Consider the following 18,365-nt stretch of genomic DNA (forward strand, 5'->3'; position numbering starts at 1 on the left):
ATCAATAGCATGTATGCTCTTTAGGGTGCCATACACCTCAGCCTAGATAGACCCCTGACTCTGGTGAGTCAAATCTCACCCTGAACTCCATTGGCTGCATTGACACATCTCCATAGACTGTCACAGAGATCTACTGCCAGCCAGCTCGGGTCCAGACACCTACACTGTGAACATCTAAAGTTAGAACACATTAAACCCATCCTTAAAAACTTCTCTCATTTGAGCCTTGGTGAACAATGACAATAGAGAGAATGGCAGAGTGAGAAAGCAAGACCACATGAATGCTGGTTTCCAAAAATTTGCTTCCTTCCTCTCCCCCACAAAAAAATAAAAAATTGTATGTTACTAAAGGCTAGGAAAGATTAGGCAGCTTTTCATATTTCCGTAACAAGATGGAAAAGGCAACTTATTACTTTCTATTGTATAGCATATCCACAACTCAGTTTACAGCCACTGCTCTCAGTGTCTTATTTTCTTCATGATAAATCATAATAGCCTTCCAGGAATGTTTCTTATTACTAGATTTGTTTTTTGTCTGCTGGAAAATAGCTGAGTAAATAATTTATCCTCTCAGATTTTCAATAATGAAATAAATTATTCAACATAAACTAGTAAAAGACTTACCTTTTCCACCTTCTTCAGTTCTCTTCTGAAAGCTGGCTCTCTCCTAAACCGCACCTGAGTTAACTACAATTTACCAAATGTCTAGGTTCATTGGCATTGGTCTTGCACTTGCACCTTTGCACTGTATTTTCCCCAGGCTACCTATATATCAGTAACATATGTTTGTGACCAATTAGTCAATTTTTTTGGTAGAATGGAGCTATTTCTTTCTGTTCCTGTTTTTTGCAGCATGTGAAGGAAAGCACCTGAGTCATTTGGTCACCCTGGGTATGTGGGTCACCCTATCATATGAGCCACCTTGGCCGCCACAGTCAGCTACATCCCCCCGTCATCTGGATTAAACTCCTCGGCTCCCGGTGGAGCGTGAAACACGAGCGCTGAGTCAAAATATCCTTGAAGTCAGTGGAAGTTAAACTGAACATATTGCAGACAAACAAGAGCATTAGATTCAAGATATGCTTAAATTCAGCTCCGCATTTGTGAAGATGTGATACTTCATCAGAGAAGATATCTGTGTGTGTGGGGGGGGTCCTATTATCCAGATATGAAATTCATCATGCATTAATTGCAGGTGTGGCAAAACTATATCAAGGTCTGTCCACATCCATCAGTGATCATAATCTCCTGAACATGGTGATGCTGCTGCTCTTTCATTGCCTGGCTTTTGGAATACACAAAGTGTCCTTTGACAACACATCTATGGTGATCCATCCATTCCCCTTTTCGGATGATTTGTGAGATTAAAAACTAGAGAGAATTTGTGAACACAATATTGCACTAATGTGTTTCCCCAGTACTATAGGATCCACATCAGGTAGCCAGTGTGGAAACACCAAGGGCTGGTCAATGGCAAGTGAGGCGAGCAGAGAGCCAAGTTAGTCACAGTCCAAGAGGAGCCCCTGCTGATCACTGGAGGGACTGCAGTGAGTACTGAGGCAAAATTCGGGTATTTTTCACCCAGCCAGGCAGAGAAACTGTGTTAATGCGAATTGAAAAGAAACAGGAAAAAGAAGACTCAAAAGCAGTTGGAGAATGAAAAACTAAAATGGATTCAGTCAAATATGCTTTCAATTTCAGTTGGTTTTGCAATGGGTATTTTTACAGTTGGGAATATCTGAAAATTGTTTCATCCAAGTGCATTCTTTTATAAGACATAATCAAGAAAACGCATGTGCTCTTGTGGTTTATCTTTATTCACCTCCATTAATCACCCGAAATAAATATCACTTATCAGACAGACACAATAGATTGAAAGATTGGCATGAACTTCTGATGATTTCATAGTGAATTGGTAAAACTAAAGAAAACATCACTTGTATATAATGATTTTATTTCCTTGTTGTTTCATATCTTGGTGGTTGAATATTCTATATTTCCCTTTCCCCCCTCCCCCTCCAAAAGGAGGTCCAACTGTGTTTGCATTTCTAGTGCCCAAGATCAAAAGTTGCCCAAGATCAAAAATGAAATCTGTGTCACAGGAGAGAATAAAGCCTGGTTTCCATATCACCAGGCTCAGCTCCCCCATAGGGCCACAGGCAGTGTCTGACTCTTCTACCTGAGGAGCATACCTGTTCTGTCCAGAGATCCTGCAGTGCCTCAACAGTCTTCAAAGCAGATGCATGGACTAGAACCAACACTGTTCTTCAGTCTCCTCCACTTCTCACATGGGCTTCACCCATATATAGGTTTACAATCCAGATGCAAAGGACCTGATCTTCTTGCATATCTATTTGCTTACTTATAACCAGTTCCATCTAAACTCGATTGTTCGAACAAATGACATATACATAATGATGTAAATCATACCAGTATCTGCTGGTTAAAAGGCTACATGATACCTTCAAGCAGTGCCGTGTAGAGTTTAGGAAAAGACAGCAGGAGACTGTACAGTCAGTGAACGCTGGGATTGTACCCACATATGTCTCACACACATGCAATATCACCATCTCTTCCATTCAATGTAATTCATCTTAGAAAAAAATGAAGATGGACAGCGAAAGGCATCAAAACCCATACACAGTATATAACAGGTTGAAATTCAATCAAATGTTTGATTTGGGGCCCAAGAAGTGTTAAGACTTATGAATAGTCTGTGCAGGATGGCCACTAGCATCTACAATGCATTATGCACCCTGCCTAGAGCCTGGAGACCAAAAGCAGAGAAGATAATCTGAACTCCCTAATGCTTTTGCTAATGTAAATCTATAGCACTCATTGTCTCCCGACACACACAGCCATGGCACCTACATTCTAGGATGTGCTCTCGGCACCATCATCAAAATGGAGGATCTTTGCGGCTCACACTGTTCTTGCTGTGCATGCTCCTACTGAGATAAAAAAGATAGAGTTGCAGATAGGAAGCAGAGCACTCTTCTCCTCTTGAGAGAAGAGGGATGTCTATGGGAGGAGAATACAACTTGCAACTTAGACAGGATGCATAGATTTGAAGTGTCGGGGTTTTTTTGCAAAATGCTAGGAGATCTTTTATAAACACAAATAGTCAGGACTCTTTTTTATCTCTGGTATGTTAGCTGGGAACTCCATCAGCTTTATACTTTTGGTGCCAGTCAGTGCAGAAAGAATGCTCCTGCTAAATCACCGACCTCCTCCCAGTAACTCCTACACTATTCTCTAGAGACCAGAGTCTTACCTCACCTGACTTAACTTAGATTTATATCTCCTGGTGGTAGTGTGAGCGCAAACACATAAAGCTGGTAGGGTTTAATAGCACACAACATTTTTTTCCAAAATCTGTATGGTTAAAGTCCTACCATCTCTTTGACTGCACACTAATCCAAACAACAGCATTAAAAAATTTCTCTGACTGTGCAAGGACAGGGGCAGCCTGTTTCAGTAGTGGTATTGTCTGCACCAAATCTTCTCAAAATTTTGCAGATGTCACTGTGTAGTTTTTCTAAGATTGGAATATACTGGAAGATTTTCATCAAAACAGTCTGGGTTTGGGAGCTTTAGTTCAGGGAAGGAAAAATATCAAAATCAAACAAATTTGCTTGTAAAATTATGCAAAATTGAATTCATTTTCCTGCAGGAAAAAATAAAAAGTTTATTAAAAGTTAAAGTTTAAAAAGTTTCATTGTGGAAAAACCTTGAAATTTCACTAGAGAATTTTCCAGAATGATATACTGTACTACCACTGCTCACATATCACAATACAACAGAAAAGCTGAAAGCTATTGTCACTTTTTGGTCTGGCTTTTTAAGCCATTAAGAGTAATCAGCTTATCTTCTCTAGCTCAGTGTCACTTATTTATATAGCAATTATTTTTCTACTTTGTCATCACATTTGAAATCAAAACAAACTTCAACCCTTCCTGGGGAATGGAAGTTCCAAGTTTCACCCCACACAGATGCCAGTCAAGTGTGTCTGCCCAAACTTGTGTCCTCCAGCCTCCTGGACCATCACTGGAGAGGAAGAGCAGCCTGGTTCCCACTCAATCCCAGCCAGCCATGATCTCCTCTGTGACAACCTTAGAATCATTTAGGCTGGAAAAGACCTTTAAGATTATGGAATCCAACCGTAAACCTAACACTGCTAAGTCCACCACTAAACCATGTCCCTAAGCACCACATCTACGCATCTTTTAAATACCTCCAGGGATAGTGCCTCCACTTCCCTGGGCAGCCTGTTCCAATGATTGACAACCCTTTCGGTGAAGAAATTTTTCCTAATATTCAATCTAAACCTTCCCTGATGCAACTTGAGGCCATTTCCTCTCGTCCTATCTCTTGTTACTTGGGAGAAGACACCAACACCCACCTCTCTACAACCTCCTTTCAGGTAGTTGAAGAGAGCGATGAGGTCTCCCCTCAGCCTCCTTTTCTCCAGACTAAACAACCCCAGTTCCCTCAGTCGCTCCTCATAAGACTTGTGCTCCGGACCCTTCATCAGCTTCGTTGCCCTTCTCTGGACTCACTCCAGCACCTCAATGTCTCTCTTGTAGTGAGGGGCCCAAAACTGAACACAGTATTCGAGGTGCGGCCTCACCAGTGCCGAGTACAGGGGCACGATCACTTCCCTAGTCCTGCTGACCACACTATTTCTGGTACAAGCCAGGATGCTGTTGGCCTTCTTAGCCACCTGGGCACACTGCTGGCTCATATTGAGTTGGCTCATATTGGCTCATATTGAGTCGACCAACACCCCTAGGTCCTTTTCTGTGGGGCAGCTTTCCAGCCACTCTTCCCCAAGCCTGTAGCGTTGCATGGGGTTGCTGTGACCCAAGTGCAGGGCCCAGCACTTACCCTTGTTGAACCTCATACAATTGACCTCAGCCCATCAATCCAGCCTGTCCAGATCCCTCTGTAGAGCCTTCCTTCCCTCGAGCAGATCAACACTCCTGCCCAACTTGGTATCTTCTGCAATTTTCCTGATGGTGCACTCGATCCCTTCATCCATTTGGGAGTTATTACGTTGGGTAAGAACTCCCAAACTTGTGTCCTCCAGCCTCCTGGACCATCACTGGAGAGGAAGAGCAGCCTGGTTCCCACCCACTACAAACCAGCCATGACCTGCTCTGTGACAACCGAGGTAGCAACTCGCTTGTGTCAAGGTTACAGTTACAGACAAACATCTGCTAGAGAGGTCTGTTATGGCAAGCAGAGGTTAAGGTTAAGGTTAAGACCAGCAGGTAAAAAGTAAGAAACAGAGGACTGTAATAAATTTAATTTCAGATAAATTTCAGAGGGCATCTGCCCAAGGCAAGAGCATGCTTCATTGAGCCACTGTCACAGCGCAGAACAAAGTGCTGAGGACAAGGGCATGAGTTGCACAACCTCAGGGCTCACTTCATGTGGCCAGAGTCTAGTGGGAAGTAAAAGTGCCATTTTCATCTAGAAACTACTTTTCTTTACACTGCCCCTTGCTGATACTGAATTACAAAAACTCAACACTGACCAGAGCAGGAATGGTCTGGCCGCTCAGCTGTGTCAGGAAAGACTTATGCTGCTGCTGGTCCTGTAAGGACATATATATATATAAAGCAAATTGGAAAAGTTTGGACACAAAAAACAGAGCAAACTGCCTCAGAAAGTCAGATCTGAGATGAGCACATAGGCCGAGGAGGGGATAGTCTCTAGAGATGTGTGCATACTCACATTACAACTAACAACAGTACAGCTGTTCTTTGTTCTTATTGAAGGATGAAGAAAGTATGTTTATAGATAGATGTAATTAATGTACAACTCCAGCTGTTTAAAAGGAAACTTGGAGTTACCCCACGTATCCTCAACATGTTATTCCATATGAAACAGCTGAACCTGGACGTCCTCACCCACAGGAGAGCCAGTGGTTAGCGCACTCAGAGTTAGTCAAACAAATGTGAATTAAGGTCATCTTAACTCTGAATAGGAGCTTCTGTCCTGGCTTTTAGTTACTCTCGGCAAATTCATTTCTATTTCATACCTTTGTTAGGCTTGGATTCATCTCCTCATCTCCTGATATCCTGTGGTCAGTGTGGGGATAGGAAGAGCTTATTAACTTCAGTGAGTGAAATGCCACTGAATCACAGCCTTCTTCATCCTGCTAGTACAAATTTAGAAACGCCCAGTGATCCACAATGAACCAGCTCTGGATTTATCCTAATGCATGCAAATGGTGACCCTTGCTCACTTTACTTGTATATGATCAACAGCTTTGGTTTCCAGCCAGCTCTAAACATGTGAGTTTTTCTCATGACCTGCTACCTATTTAAGTTATTAGAAATGCATTATGCATGCACTAGATCTCAAAATGAGTCTGAACTCTCACAACCTTTCACACTGAGGATGTGTCCTCCCTTAACCCTGCTGCACAGCTATTTGCTTGAGAGCGTTTCCTTCTCTCCCGCTTCTGCCTGCACAGAGCAAAATAAAGAAGCAAAACAGCTCTACAAACACTAAAATGCTATAAGTGAACAATAAATTTATAATGGCCTTCAGATGATTTTTCCCTAGCAGAGCTACCTGGCCCCTCAGTATCCAGGGACTGCAGCCAGGCCAGCCAGGGGGTGGGATTAGGTCAGCATCCCCTTATTTCTCCAGTTCAGCTCAGCACAAGGTACGGGAATAAGCTCAGGCCAAAAGGAATGCCATGACAAGGGTGTAACACCAAGCACCCTGATGCCTATTCCTACATTCAACTACTAGGCACATGAAGCCCAGCACAGCTTTGATTACAGACTTGCAGTACAGATACTGTGATACAGAAAATCAGAGCGTGTAACAGCCAAAGGCAGGGATGTAGGATCAGGAGTTCTCAGGTAAAAAGCTGGGAAGGTGATGAAATATTGCAGGTCAATATGCTCCTTATTGACACTTCAACAAGCAGAGCACACCTTGCCCCAAGGCCCTTTTTCTGTGGGAGAGGTACCCTTTATGGTGGGATGGAAGTACATCTTAGTTACTTTATAGGGCCCACTCTAAAAACTACTTCAGGTGCTCATAACCTTTGTGAAATTTATATTATTTAGGCTTATTTTTTTATATGCAGAGGCAAATCAGTGAATATCTGGAAAAACCGACCACCACCTTGCAAATATTGAGTAAAAAAACACACAAACAAACAAAAAAAAACCTTAACAAAAAACCCCAACACAAGAAAACCCTTCTTTTGGTACTAGCAGATTTTTGTTATTTTATTTAGAAAATTCTGGGGCCAAACTGGCAGTATGCTTAATTTGCAACGCTACATGGCACCCGAGGTGGTGGTAATTACAAATGAGTGGACCTAGAAACAGAAGGGGGGAAAAAAAGAGCAAAGAACATGGAACTGAAAAGGCCAAAACAGCTCTGACCCCATCAATCCAGAGCAAGCAATCGGATCAAGCTAGAAAATTGTCCTTTCATAAAGGCAAGCAAAGATACTGAAAAAGGTGGCTAAAAGCAGCCTTTTCATCACAGAATCACAAACCTGATTTGATAATATGCATGTAAGTGAAGATCAAACTAGTGCTGAGATTATGACCAAGACATTGAAAAAAAACTTCATTCTAGATAGAATGAAACTTTTGAGAGAGATCTTATGACATCTGACAAGATATCATATGAGAACTCAAAAAGAAGGAAAAAGAGACTTTTGAGGCTTTGAGAACAGAGTTGCAACTTTTGAATCAACTGTGTTGTTTGGATGGTTTATGGAATCCTTAATTTGAGGCAAAAGTTGTAATGGAGAGCCAAAACCAAGAACAAGATTGCAGAAAAGATTCTGACTTCAGTTTGGAAAAGGCAATTAGACCATAAGTGGAGAACACCATTTGGAGATTGAAAGCTCTGAAGGAAACCAGGTCTTATTCAGAGGATTCAGTTAGTCAAAGGAGCAACTGGAATAAAATCAAAAGCTCGGAAAGGAACGGGAAAACTACGCACAAAACTTTGAAAGAAGAAGCATGAAGAACTGCACAAAAAGTGGAAGAAAACAGAAACCAAGTTTACGTCTAGCCTTTGTAAAGAGCTGCTATATTTTGCAACAAGCAAAATAAGTTTGCAAAAGCCTGCTGGAAAGACAGAATTTACCAAAGTGGGTGTGAAGTACATTACCTCTACACAAGCAAGCATAATTCATTATGGGAAAGATTTAAGCGATACCTAAATGGAGCAGATTTTTACCTTACACACTAACAGATTCCTTATTAATTTTAGACTGGGTGCACAGAGCAGTGTGATACCTGATTTACAACACAGAGTGTGAAGACAGAACCAATACCATCAATGCTCAGCTCGTACAGGGGATGAATCACTCGTGAAGAGGTGGCATGTAAGTATGATGGGACAGTCACCTGGCTGGAGAGGTGGAACTGCCCAGAGCCTTCCCAGGAAGTGTACTACCCAAAAAGGTATCCTTGCTTTGAGTAAAACTTCACTTTTTAAATTAAGAAAACTCAGCTTGGTAAGCCAGGGTGGAAGGAGCAATATTTACACACAACTATCTCCTCACCATGGCCCCTGCTCTTCCAGGGGGTCCTTGCTTCCAGCCATCATGATCACTTGTTGTGTGGCAGCAAACACTGCCCAGTGCCCTCTGCTCTCTAGGGAGGTTTTTCCATGCATTCCTGAGGCCTAACCAAACTCATCACAGTCTCAGCACATCACAGCTGCAACTTCCCAGGGTCCAGCTGCATCATTGATAATGCCACAGCCTCTCTATCTGTTGATGCCCTGGGTGGCTCCCGATGGAAAGGAGAAGGAAAGGGTCCAGGGATGGGAACAACATTTGGCCAGCCTCCTTAGAGGATCATAAGCATATCTGTGAAAACCAAAAGAAAACAAACACCCCTATCATGAGGGCATATAAATTGAGATAAAACAAAATCTTTAAAAGATGAGGTTTACAATTACTTTGGGAGAAGGTGCACCTGAAACATAACAGACTGTCACTGGGAGAGTACAGATCAGAAGAGGACTTCAGGGAAACAGGAAAAGAGAAAGCAAAAAATAGAGACAGATAAGGAGATTAAAATTAATTATATAAAATTTAAATACAAGGAAAAGTAGATTAAAATATGGAAATTACAAAACAAAACTCGAAATATCCAGGATGTAGAGAAATACCATAAAGAAAACAATACAGACTAATAAGCTCTGAGTAATGCTGTAAAGAAAAGGCAGTTTTAAAGGACCAAAATAGTAAAACAGAAGTAGCCTGGGATGATAACTCCAGAAAATTTAAATCTATGATCCAAGACGGATATCAATTAATTTGTATATGCTGGGGGAAGAAACTACCTATTCATTCTAGATTATTATCCTTTTTATCCATAAACAGCATTATTAGATAATACAACCAGTAAACATGCAGTCTCACATGTAAAATCTTTCTTTGTGAGCCACAGAATACCATCTGCAATAATAATGGGTCATGGACCACAATTGCCATGACTCTGTTTTGCAAAAAAGTTTGATTTAAAAATAGCATTATTTCAGCTCTACGATAGCTACATTTTATTGCTGCTATAAAAAAAATACTTTTAAAAGGGTGTTTAAAAGAGATGAAGAACCAGGTCTGGAGCTTTATTTGATGCTACTAAACTTCAGAGCAGTACCCTCTGAACGGGGCTGCCACCTGCAGAGAACACTTCAGCCCAGACTGGCAGGTTATTTTAGGTGCTGATACTAAATGCTGGGGCATTTTCACAAAAAAGTGAACCAGAAAATTCACCGTGATCGTGAATAACATGAATTTAATGGGGCCGCAGGACACCGGACTAGTATATTACATCAGAGGACAATAGTCTTTTGTGAAGTAGCCTCCCTCCCACAAAGTGATTACTAATGGAAGACAGACCTACAGCTTCTGTAACAAAAGGAAGAGGGAAAAAAAGAATTAGTCTGAACCCTTGACTTCAAAACCAGAACCAACAGAAGTGAGGGATAAAGCAAGGGAAGGCACAACGCTGAGCAAAGCAGAGCTAAAACTCATGAGATGCTTCAGACATCCACAGGACAGAGGTGGTCAGCTCGGAGACTGGTTGAGACCTGGTGATGCCTCATTAGAAATCTCTATTTTGCCTCTGAGTGGGGATGAGTTGTTAGAGTAATTGGCTCTTTAGGAAGCTTGAGATAAAATATGACATAGTCCCTCCCAGCATGTTTGAGTTGAAAGCAGCTGTCGAGGGAGTCAGCACTGATGTCAGTGCCTTGAACAGCACACAAAGATCCCCTGTCCTTCCTTCCAAGCTCTTCCCTAAAATGCCTTTTTGCTGATCTCTTGTTGCATTAAAGAAACATCATAGTTCTACACTCCGGACCCAAATTCTCCATAGTGCTGTCCTAAAACCACTTCCTCTCCATGGTCCAAGCCTCTCCTTTTTCAAATCTCCTCATTCCTCTGTTCTCCCCAAACATCTGGGACGCTTACAGGCCACATGTTCCATTTCCTTCAAGGCAGTAGGGACGATGGGGACCCGCTGCTGCTATGGATTACCCTATTAATACACTTGGCAGGGCTTTACACAGTGAATTTAAAGTGTTTGGTCCAGCTGATAACAAGTTCAGATTCCTACATGATGTTACATGTAATGTTTCTGAATTTTTTAATGTATTGAAAATAAAACCTAAAAATGCACCCTGTACCCACTTAAAGATAGGAAGGAATATTTAGGTTACAAAGTTAGTAAATACCTGCTGAAATAACGGTCACATACCCAGCCTCTTTTTTGCACATTTTATAAATCCACTTTTAAATACATAGTGCCATACTCAGCCTGCTTTTCCTATGTTCATTCAGTGCACAGGACAAAACTGGTTTGCAGCTGCTGCTGCCTCAGCTGTAACTGGAGGTGCAGGGAGCCATAGCCTGAGCACACACAACACACCAAGGGCTCCGAAAAACCATGGCCCGTAATTAGTGGTTATTGAATCTATCTCTGCCACCAAAAATGAGAATAATAGCTTAACTTCATCTTTCAGCATTAGTGAGGAAATGTTTTCTTTAGAGTTGGCATAGCATTTGACTCCTAACATGATAGGAAAGCTCTTGGAAAATGAGCGATGCTGCCCGCGGAGGATGGTTTGCGTGGGTCTGGTAAGTAAGATGAGCATTACACTGACCATGCTGAGCTGTCCAGTGTTAAATGAGCATCGTCCATGGGAGCCCCAGGAGGACCAGGGGTCTGCGATCACATCATTAAAGATGACTTGTTCATATGAAGAGATCAAGTTGGGGCTGCCTAGACAACTTTATCTTCTTTATCTCCTAATTTGGGAGTACTTAAATTTGCCACCACGGTAGGCTTCTTTCAATACTTGCAAAAGGGACTGTTTCAAAGGTTTTAATAAATATTGCAAGGAACACTTCTGAACTACTGTGCCTGAGGTCACAGGTCTCATTTGTCAGAGCCGATGGCCAGTAGCTGCTTCTTTGTCCTAGGGGTGTCCCAGGGGCTGAGATACAGCTAGCAGCAGAGGAGCAGGCAAGACCTCTGCAGTGCTAAGAAACTGCGCCTGGCTTCTGAGCTTTACACAATAACCGCTGCAGGGGGGCTGTGTGGGGGACATCAGGTTTGTTGAAAGGAAGGATATTTCCCCTGTAAATGTGTCCTGGTTTCGGCTGGGATAGAGTTAATTTTCTTCCTAGTAGCTGGTATAGTGCTGTGTTTTGGATTTAGGATGAGAATAACGTGATAACACACTGACGGTTTAGTTGTTGCTGAGCAGTGCTTACACCAGTCAAGGACTTCTCAGCTCCCCATGCTCTGCCATGTGCAGAAGAAGCTGGGAGGGGGCACAGCCAGGACAGTTGATCCAAACTGGCCAAAGGGCTATTCCATACCATAGGACGTCATGCTCAGTATATAACTGGGGGGAGTTGGCCGGGGGGTAGCGATCGCTGCTCGGGGACTGGCTGGGCATCGGTCAGTGGGTGGTGAGCGGTTGCATCACTTGTTTTTTCCTGGGTTTTGCTCCTCTCGCTCTCTTGTTGTTTTCCTTCTCATCACAATTTATTATTATTTTGTTGTTGTTGTTCCAATTATTAAACTGTTCTTATCTCAGCCCACAAGTTTTCTTACTTTTGCTCTTCAGATTCTCTCCCCCATCCCACCAGGGGGGAGGGTGAGCGAGCGGCTGCGTGGGGCTTAGTTGCCAACTGGGGCTAAACCACAACAAAATGGAAGGGGAAAGAGCGGAACAGGTATAATGTGCTCAGCCTCTCCAGCTCCTGTCAGGAAGGAAAATCAAGGGTTAAGTCTAACTTCCATTTCAACTTACCACAGAGTGGAAAAACTGGGCATTTTAAGTGGTTATCTAGGGTTATAATAAAGTCATTTTAAGGGATATTTTAAAATTACTTACACATGATTGAAACTGGATTAAGGAACTTTATTCACCTGTAACATTGACTATACTCCACTTGACCACATGCGGTAAGTGATTTCAGCTTTGGCCAGGCTTTGGATCACCTAAAATCCCAAGAAGCACCAAGGATAAGCCACGCAGTCACAAAGGATCACTAAACATCAGTTTAGTGAGCAGGGAAACATTTTAGTCTGAATGGAGATTAATCTGAGCGAGAAAGCTTTACGTACACACAACAAGGGAGAAACAGACCTCTGATACCTAGGACCAAATATCAGCTGAGAGAGGGTTAAGAGTATTAAACACAAGGTTACGATGGAGTGAAGATAAAGGTATCTGATAAGCTAAAGCAGCAGCCTGTCTGTCTGTGTATGTACCACAGATCTGAATCTTCATTGCTTTGCAATTGATTTTCACCTGTGATAAGGTGGGTGTAACATACGGAGCTGGCAATAATTTACAGCCCCTTTGAAAGGGTGTAAGAGATGAGTGTAAATGATTGCCAGGAATCAGGGTGTGGTGAGAGATGCAATGACCAGCTTCCAACACGAGAAATAGCTCTTTTTTCTTTGTGTTTAATAACTTCCCAGAGGGACACACCACACTAATTTCTAGTCCTGGGAAAACACATTTTAAAGTTATGATATTATTATGTATCAAAAAGCTATTTTGCATCATTTATTATTTATTCACTGAGGCCTTGAGAGCACTTGAGTTTCATCCATGCATGCAGAAAAGATACAACCCAGTCCCAAGAAATTTATTAGCTGAGACATTTGCTATAACTAAACTTGCGTCAGATTTACTTAACAGATTTCTAAATTGATTTAAATGGTGCAAACCTTTCTGCAGACAATGTAAACTTAGCTTAGATGTTACTTACAGAAATTTAATATCCATAATTACTGACTGGAATCAAGTAAACTGAAGTGAGACTCTCAAGTTTAAGATGTTTATTATGTGGGTTGTGTATCTGGGATGTATAAATGCATTGCAAACACAACTTTTCAAAGGCATCATTTCTCTAAAAAATCAGTTTTGAAAGAAGTGATCTTTTATGTCTAGAAAACTTGTAAAACATTAACCAGCTTTTATCCCATCGTTTTGCTGCCTGACTTTATACTTAGCTGCAGCTGCCTAGGTTTTTATAAGGTGTTAATAAATCTACCCATACTATTTTTAAATAATTTGTCAGAGAAATGCTTTCTCATTCATGCCATGAAGACCGAATCTGTCTGGGAAGTACTTGGCTGCTATACAGATGGGCACTGTAGAAAACCCCTTGATAAAGATGCTGATTGTGTTGTAACCAAAAATAGTTTCTGCCTGTATTAAGGACACACACTGAATGGAAAATCTGACAGTGAAGAGGTGCTTAGCACCTGTGCTTGGTGCTAATTAGGGACAAGCCAAAAGTAGCTTGCAGCCTGACAGCCTCTCTGCTCCTTCCTCCTCTTCCTCATATACAAATTTAGATATAGCTGAATTTCTGTGCGCAAGGGGGATGGGCTACACAGCTCCCATGAAATCCCTTCAGGCCCTGATTTCTATTGCTTTACACTGAGAAGCTGAACTTTCTTAAGAGAAAAGGAATGACGGCAGAGAGGGGGAGATAAAGAGGGTGGAGGAGTAGCCAAAAAAGCGGAGCACCAAGGATGGCTGACTGCACAAGCAAGATGGGGGTATAACTTAGCAAAATGACAACTTCTGCTGCAGTGGGGACAAACTCCAGCCAAGATGGCTGGAAATTATGGCTGTCTTCTTGAAAAGGGTAAATGAGATCTACAGACCTTCCTTAAAAGTCACTGCTGCTCGCTGCAGTAGCCCAGAGAAGACCATCATGGGTAGCTGAGCTTTCTATTGAGGTCTGAATATCTTAGTAGATCCTCTTCTGCATGCATTTTTTGTTGAGGAATTGGAGTCAAAGACCTTTACACCACATGAAGTTCAAAGTGGCAGGCTCTGGCACTTTGGGTGAGAAATATGTTAGTACACAGACCTGGGAACCAGCATACCTGCATTTAGTCTAACCTTAATCTGCCTCTTGAGATAGAGGTTTGTAGTCCTAGGTCAGAGACTGTTAGAGCATTTTAATACACTCCTCTTTCCATTAGATGACTAAGTGTTTAGGTGAAAATTATGCCATTAGAAAACCACCATTATCAAATGGAGTATTTGCAAGTTAGAATTTAAAATGCAAAAAGGGACAATAAATGTATAATTTGGAGATGCAGGATTCAGAAAGTCCTAACAGAGACGTGTTCTTGGCCTGAGTTCTCTCAGTGTCTCTGTCAATGCTCCTTTCCATCTGTGACACCAGGCAGCCCCTGCATCAAGCCCAAACACTGCTGATGGACCAGGGGCTCCCCCACCGAGCCCAGGGCTCCCCGCTCAGAGCCACAGCCACTGGGCTGCACAGTCTCACTCAGGCTTCCTGCTCTTCTCAGGGACCTGTGAACCTTCCACTCCTAGCGATGGATTCAAAATGCAACTTGTGCCCAGTCTTCCTGCAAATGCCCTCCAGGCATGCTTGGCAGGATGCTCTCCTGAGAGGTGAGGACAGCAGGTTCAAATGCCCCAGGGTGTATGACTGGCTGTGAGCCACAGCCGTTTGATCTCACGTGAGTTTACGTGGGAGAAAGGCACTAACTGATGAAACATCTCAATAGCCAGCCACAGTCAGGACTGTGAGAACCATGAAGTGACACAATGCTGCATGTGTTCATAGCATATTTTATCTACTTATCTCAAAAAGCTTTCCACATCCTGCTTACAGCAATGGAAACAGATACAACTTTCACTCCCAGGTTTACCAAGGGGCCAGTGAAGGCTCCAGTGCATTTATGGATTGAACCTCAATTTACACGGGTGTGAGAAATGGCACCCTTGACATTGATGGCTTCCTACTGAACAGGGAATATTGCAGCTAAAGTGAGTATCCAACAGACATGCAGCAATGGCCAAACAAATGAGCAACTCCCTGGGACTCACAGTATCTGCCTCTTTGCATTTCCATATTCTGGGCCTGATCTTGCTTCCATTAAGAAAGATGGAAACACTCCAAGTGCTTTTGGTGGGAGCAAACGCCTGCCTCTATACACTCCAGCCTCCTGGGGTGTATATACTGTAGACTGTATTCAAGCTACGTGCCTGTATGTATTTCCTATGCAGTTTCAGTTTTTATAAACCTCTGGAGTTTGCAGCTTTGTCAGCAATGACAATGACGAGTTTTGTTCCAACTGGTGTGTTCCCAGGGAAAGTTTTTATTTTAAAGAAATGTCACTTCCCAATGAAAAAACTGTTGTGCTGAAAAATTCTGCACTGGCTTTATCTTTTGAGCTAATTTAAAGGCTTATCTTGCCTTCAAGTGCCCTGCACACTCAGGAAATACTGAATTGAAACATCTGATACTACAGTGAGTATACTCTTCTTCAGTCCATCTTCTGCAAGAGTTAAAATGCACCATTGTGGGTCCCCATTCCAGCTGGAGAGGGACAACAAACTGTCCCTGGTCATTTGTTCTTGCTCATCCTGCACAGACAGTAGCAGTAGTAGAGGCTTCCAGTTCCTTTTCTGGCTGCTTTTTGGGACAGAAGATAGCAGCTTTTGGAAGGTCTTCTACACATAGCACTTCAGCTCTGTCAATGTCCTCAGTATCAAAAGCAAACACTTATAAGTAGCCTTTGAAGTTTAATGGAAATTCACATGACTTCTTCTAGATTTGCATATATTCTTGATTCTGGCTTCTTCGGCTCACGCTATGCACTCCTCCATGAATTTCCCAGTCTTCGGATACTGACATATAGCATATGTTCCCCATTTACTTCTTCCTTAATTCTTGTTGGCATCATGTCTGTGGCAAAGGAGAAGCAAAACAGTTGCTTTGAGAGAAAATATTTGTTTGCAAGACAAACTTTTCTTTATATTTGTATGTGAAAACAGTCAAAGCCTTTATATGCTTTTTTGAGGTAGACATGTCTGCAGGAAGAATATCTTTCATGACCATTTAAGTTATGAAGCAATGGTCATGTTTTAATGGAGCTTATCTAATAAAAATGAAGTAGAAGAGCATGTGTTACGGTGTGTTTATAATACGGCGTGTCTTAAACTATCTGTGTGTTTCATGTGCATAGAACCAATCGACTTCTGGAACGATGATGGAATCTTAAAAATGCAAGAAAAACATTCTTCAAATAAATTGCCTTGCCCATAATTGAAAAGTTCTTGAAAAATGTTATTTAGCTAACATTTCAATGTCTGTCACCAGTTTACAAAATACTAGTCTGCATCTGTAAGTCCCACAGTGAATAAGCCTTCCTGGACACCTTCGGAGAGGGAGGACCAGGAACCTAGGGAGAGAGCAATGTACTAAGTAAACACTTGTCAATCTCGCCAAGTAGAAAGACATTTTGGAGACAGATGTATGCAAAGACTGAGTAAAGTGGATCTTAGAAGACCACAAATCTGTGAACAAAACAAAACAAAAAAAGACCCACCACCACCATCACCAAGTATAAAATCAGACAGGAAGAATTCAGAGTAGCTTTGCAGTTCTTTTTCTCAATGGCTACAAGCATATATCATTGAAGTCAACACTGATGATTGCAAGGTTTTGCCATATCCTATAATGGAAGCTGATACAGACCAGATCTGGAATATTTTTAGCAGGGAATAATGTCCCAGGAGTTGCAGGTGCTCTATTACTTCCCAGAATTTGGCCAAAAATTACAACATCCTTTTGCATCAGTTTCAGAGGAAGGCCGTGCTGGTAGAAATACAAAGGAAGCATCAAATGCACAGATATATGAGGCGCCTTCTTTCCCAGGACGGGAAAACACTCTGGAAATGTCATGTCTTTGGCTCCTGCAGAAACCTAATGGGACTGGTATCAGAGCTCTTTGTAGAAGACGCAGGCAAGGAGGAGGCCTATGAACTAGTATCACTTCAACCCTCCATTCCCTCTTATCTTTACCAATATTTCTTGATGCCAAGCCAAGTGGTGGTGAAGGGGTGGGAGGGGGGTCTTTTTGGGGGATTGAAGGGGACAGCAAGCTCTTAATTCAGTTAACGATTGCAGGAAGTGGTTTGTCAGTTTAGAGGTAGTCCCTGCTCAAAGCCAGTGCCTTCTCAGAAATGAACTTGCAGTTCTCTAAAGATAGATTGCGCAAAACACCAGGGGGCCCTCGGGAACCTGCAGCCACAATTCCCCAGGCAAGGAGCTCCAGAAAAGCGATGAAATGCCCCCCTTTGTGCAGCTGCTCTGTGGACTAAACCAACGCTCAGTGGAGTGGGTCTCTTATGCAAGTTCTCAGGTTTCATATCCGCAGTGACCAAATTTTGTTAAAAATATGACAGCTGCTCCTGTCATTTTCTTTCCATGTAATTTTAACTGTAACTTCAAACTGCACATGCATTGTCTGCTTTTCAGTGATGGTAAAAGGAGGTTTGCATAAAGCGAAGGACTTACTAGAAGTTGCCAGCTTTGGCACTGAAGGATCAGGTCCCCTTGGCACATCTCATAGGTTGCATAAAAGAGTTTGCAAACGTCAGCAAGTAATTGATATGCTAGGTGATATTCAGAGCAGTCTATTCAAGCAACGTGGCAAAGTAGGATTCAGTTGAGTATAATTGCAACAAAACAGGAAATTGTTTGATGGCACTTCAAGGAATAACTCCCAGGTTGCCTTGAGCAATAGCGAGGATCTGATCAATGTAACTATAGAGTATCAGGATGTCTCAGCCACATTCCCAGGAACCGTACAATAAATCCTTTCATCAGAGCCTGTAACATGCCCTGTGAGAGCAGTTTATTCACCCTTAAGGAATCACTTCAGCTAATCCATCTGAATGACAACATTTTGCACTGGTGTAAACCTAGATTTCTAAATCTAAATGTCAACAGATTGAGTCAGAGCTTAGCATCCTTGCAACTGGAGAACAGAATATTTGCATTA

General features: G+C 42.2%; 1 long non-coding RNA gene across 1 annotated transcript in view; it reads right to left on the reverse strand.

Moving 5' to 3' along the window:
- Positions 1-672: 672 nt before the first annotated feature.
- Positions 673-18,365, reverse strand: part of LOC142406409 (uncharacterized) — a 69,322-nt gene continuing 51,629 nt past the window's right edge. The window contains exons 12-13 of the long non-coding RNA XR_012774575.1: positions 2,193-2,383; positions 673-687 (exon numbers count right to left, since the gene is read on the reverse strand). This is a non-coding gene — a long non-coding RNA (uncharacterized LOC142406409). The remainder of the gene's footprint in view (positions 688-2,192; positions 2,384-18,365) is intronic.

Source organism: Mycteria americana, chromosome 2, assembly GCF_035582795.1.
Source record: "Mycteria americana isolate JAX WOST 10 ecotype Jacksonville Zoo and Gardens chromosome 2, USCA_MyAme_1.0, whole genome shotgun sequence".
NCBI lineage: Eukaryota > Metazoa > Chordata > Aves > Ciconiiformes > Ciconiidae > Mycteria > Mycteria americana.